Source organism: Pyrus communis, chromosome 1, assembly GCF_963583255.1.
Source record: "Pyrus communis chromosome 1, drPyrComm1.1, whole genome shotgun sequence".
NCBI lineage: Eukaryota > Viridiplantae > Streptophyta > Magnoliopsida > Rosales > Rosaceae > Pyrus > Pyrus communis.
In genome coordinates, this window is record NC_084803.1 from 4,185,184 (window position 1) to 4,189,899 (window position 4,716).

The window sequence follows — 4,716 nt, forward strand, 5'->3', positions numbered from 1 at the left end:
TACACTCTCCCATTCGCAGAAACCATTCAACCTTAGCCGCTCCACCTTCATTTACAACACACTTGGAGCACCAACACCGAAGGCAACTCTTAAGGGATTTCAACATCAATTTTGCTTCAAGGGTTCTTTCTCCTTAATTCTATGTTCATTCATGTTGTATATTTTTATATCAAACATTCTGTAAACATGAAGTGTAACTAATTTCTTTCTAGGGATTCGATGTAGCCTTGCAAGATTGCCATGTAGTTATTTCAGAATGCTCAGTTGATCCATCTATTTCTTGTTTCATTCTCTGATTTAATTGTGACTTTGTGTGTTGATTTTAATGCTTGATCATCATTTGAATTAACCACAGGTTGTTTAGCCAAGATTAAAGCACACATCATGCATAATCTTGGTGGATATGTGAATGAATGAAGGGAATGTTTTACAAACATCCTGCCGAGTGTTCCCTTTGGTTTTGTGAAAGTTTCTTGTGCACTATATATTCTTGATTAGGAACCAAAGTTGCACATCACAATTAGGCTCATGATTATAGACATTTGATCAAATCCACACATCATATGGTTGATCATATCTAAGTGAAACAAACTCAAGAAATAGGTAGATGGATGAGTATAATCTGATTCAACAAGCATGGCCTTGGGTTAGCAATGGTAAAATCGAATCCCTAGCTTCATCTCCATTGGTACTATCTCATTTTATTAGCTGTTGATTCATTCATTTTGTGTTTACTTCATTTCCTTATGCTTTCAAGTTACAACAACAAATCTGCCTACATTGATTAGTTTTATTTCTCTAGTAAAGAGTTCTTGCAAAACAAGTGATTATATAGGTCCAATTAGTCCCTGTGGATTCGACACCCTTACTTGTGCCATTATATTAAACATATTCTAGCATGAAGAAGGAAAACAACAATCAGTGACACACCCCGACCCAGAAAGTCAACTTGGACTCTGAATCGAGCTGTGCTGGCCGACACCTGAAAGGTGACGAAGCCATAAAATGTGATAGTGTATAAAAAGTGAATAAATTTGAATCTAAAAGTGTCTAAGTACCAGAGTGCGCTACGAGTGGGAGCGAACCCATTTCACACGCGATGTCAGAGCATAAGTAAGGTACAGTAGTATGGGTAAGAATCATACCCTCAAAAATATCCATTAATACTAAGATTCATCACAGATTCTTGTCGATACAAACTCAGCAGCTAAAACCTGGAGGGCACCAAACAGAAGGTGTGAGTAAGCAATAAAACCAAGCTTCCCAAAGTTATTACCTCTCTAAAAGTAATGCCCTAAATGTAAAACCCGTATCGTTTTCCATAAGACAGTACAACATATATACATATATCCAAACCATACTCAGAAATGACCAAAACCACGGTTTGCCATTAAATCCACCATACATTAATAAGTAGGCCAAATGAGCTAAATCAATACAAAGTAATATATCAGTCAGAGCCATCTAAAATGACATGTACAACTTATCCGTATCTCATCAATCATGGCTAGCATATAAGTCGGAGTCACCTATAGTGACCTGTACGACTTATCCATATCTCATCAATCCCGGCTAGCATATAAGTCGGAGTCACTTATAGTGACCTATACGACTTATCCATATCTCATCAATCCTGGCTAGCATATAAGTCGGAGTCACCTATAGTGACCTGTACAACTTATCCATATCTCATCAATCCTGGCTAGCCAATAGCTCAATAAGAATACCTGCACACGAGTCGGAACCACCTAAAGTGGTCTGTACGACAGGACTGGGTGTAAATAAATACGCTCAAGTGCTACGATCACGTGAAGACTGGGTGAATAATCGCGGGTCACCTACGAGTCGGAACCACCTAAAGTGGTCTGTACGACAGGACTGTGCACCTACCTTGAATCCAAAGTGAGCATAAGGTGCGGGAGGTGAACATCACGTGAAGGACTGTGCCCTGGCCACGGGCGGAAGCACTAACACCGGGGTGCAGGTTTATGAGCTCTCAATGCATCTCAATATAACATGTGCAACTCATGGCAACCAGTACGACAGTATCGAAGTTGCCTAACACATAACTGTAGTCATGCTATAACCCAATCGATTCAACTAGTACTATAAACTCACCTGAACTTACTTGGGTGTCCTGAGTTCACCTTTGCACTTGAAAGCATTCCCAATAATTATATGCAAGTAATATACATATTGATATACTATGATGCAATCTAATACTCAACCATGTCGTAGCATGTTCAATTATAAACAATACAGTGAGAAGTGTACAATCAATAACGTCATACTCCCAAACTACTTATTTTCAGGGATAATTATCCATGACGACCCAATTAACACTAATTTAGCTAACTAATTCATAAAACTAAAACTTGCCTTTACCAATTTCCTTCGCCTTACTCAATTTCCCAAGCAAGACTTTGGTCTCAAATATTTTATGGCTGCATCTAACGTCTCGTTAGACTGCCTACGTACCCTAAATAGGGATCAAGCCATTCGTAGTTCATATCGTACTTCAAGCATTCACAATAATTATATATAAAAGTAATATGCCTAATCAATTTAAAAGTGTCGATAGACTCTCAATAATATGTACGATAAAAAGGAAAAGATGCACTCACCTGGAGTCCACGCTAAGATTCTCTAGCGCACACATCGAGGCGTCCTGAATGATTGGTCCCTGTGACCAATTATCAAATCACATCTCAGAACTCTTATCCGAAGAATATGTAATTCACATAAAACACAACCTCAACGACATTCTAAAATAGTTTGATACCTATTGACCACAAGTCAACCGTCGATCAAAGATCGACGGTAGGGTTTACAATCCTGTATAACTTGACCCGGAAGATCCGCATATCAGATTTCCAATCCGCAACTCCCAACGATCCACAATATGTTTCTAGAATAACATATTAAAATTTCATTACGATCCAACGGTCAGATCTCCGCCAATTGCCTAAAACAAGTGGCCGTGAACATTTATTTTACTAACTTACAAATCCAATTCAGGAATATCCGTAAGCCGGATTCCCGATCTGTAAATTCCTATGATCTTTAAATATTACGTATTATAATGTATCCAATTTTGGTGACGATCCAACGGTCGGATCATCGATTCACATTTTTATCAACTAACATATCGTAACAAATTTAGGTTCCAACTATCAACCTACGTCATTCAAACGAAAAAACTGAATTCAAAACATTCGACATAGCCTAAAAATAGCATTGGCGGCTCACTGTCCACGCGCCGCCGCGGGTGGCGGTCGGCCGCCCCGACTCGCCGGAAAATCCAATTATTTCCAAAAATTCTCAAACTTCACAGAAATGAAAATCTCAGTGAGTGGAGCAACTTTCATACCTGCCACGAAGTCCAAAAGTGGACGGAAGATGGTCAATTTTGCCCACGAAGCCGGCGAGTGCCTAAAACTTCCCGACGTCGATTCGTCGTCTACGGTGGTCCAACGGGGTCAAGGTTGGTTGGGTTTTGCTCCTGGGATGATGGGCTACAAAGCCCAAGTGGTGGCATCTGCCATTGCTTTGCCGATTTGCCGGAAAATCGAAAAGGGTGGCCGGAGCACCATTGATTTTCGTCAACTTTCGTGGCCTCAAACCGCCTCATACCATGGTCCATCAAGGTGGTTCTTGGGTGGGTTTTGTAGAGGGGAATGTGAGCTTCAAGATGGTGGTGGTGGCATCGAAAAAATCCACCGGAGTTGGCCGGAATCGGCCTTGGAAGATGGACTCGCGGTGGTGCGATTGGCTGCAAGCTTCACTTTTATTTTCTAATTGGTTCATTGTCCCTTTAATTTAATTGGTCCACTAATCCCACAAGGTGGGAATTCAAATATTTAAATAACCAATTTCAAACGTTCATAAGTATACCGTTATAATCCGGACTCGCAAACGGATTTCGCCTATACGTTCGTACCAAAGAGTACTACGAGGATATACTTAAAGAATAAGTCACACATCTCTCAAGTCGATGGTCAACGGAAGTCAAAGTCCTTGCCTCTAGGGCCATTTCGTAAATTCACGTTTTTAAAATAAAATAAAAACGTAAAATTTGGAACGGGTTGTCACTTTCGGTATTTTGTTAATTCTTTAATTAAAGTGCTATTGTTCATCATTCAATAATAAATTTTGAAGTCTATCAATTCCGGGTGATTCCACTTTGCTAGTGGATTTTAGGGTAAGGTTCGGGTTTTTATGTTCAATATATCACATTTCGTCATAATTAAGTATCGAATTTGTTGTTTGAGAAAGTCGATCCTCAAACCTTTTATTTATAATCATAATTGTTAATTTTGGATAGAGTTACGATGTGGTTTTGCTTACGTTACGATGTTCAATGTCTAGCACGGGACAGATTACGGAGGCTGCAGAGCTATCACGAGGCAAAAGCGCTCGTAAAGCATAAGTGTTTGTTTGCGGTCGACACTGGATTATTGATGGCGATCACAAAAAACAAAGTTTATAATGGTTGATTAATAAAACATAAAATCAGATGAGAATAATTTTTTTTTTCTTTTAACAAGCGACATTATACTCATGAAAACTATAAAGTTTCCATTTTTTTTTATTGCGATTTTCGGGAAAAATTAACTGCATTATACGGTTAGCACCAATAATTGTTTGTCCAAAAAAAAAAAATTGTTAGCATCAATAATTAAGTGTGGTTCCCACTTTGTACCATTGACTCGGCCA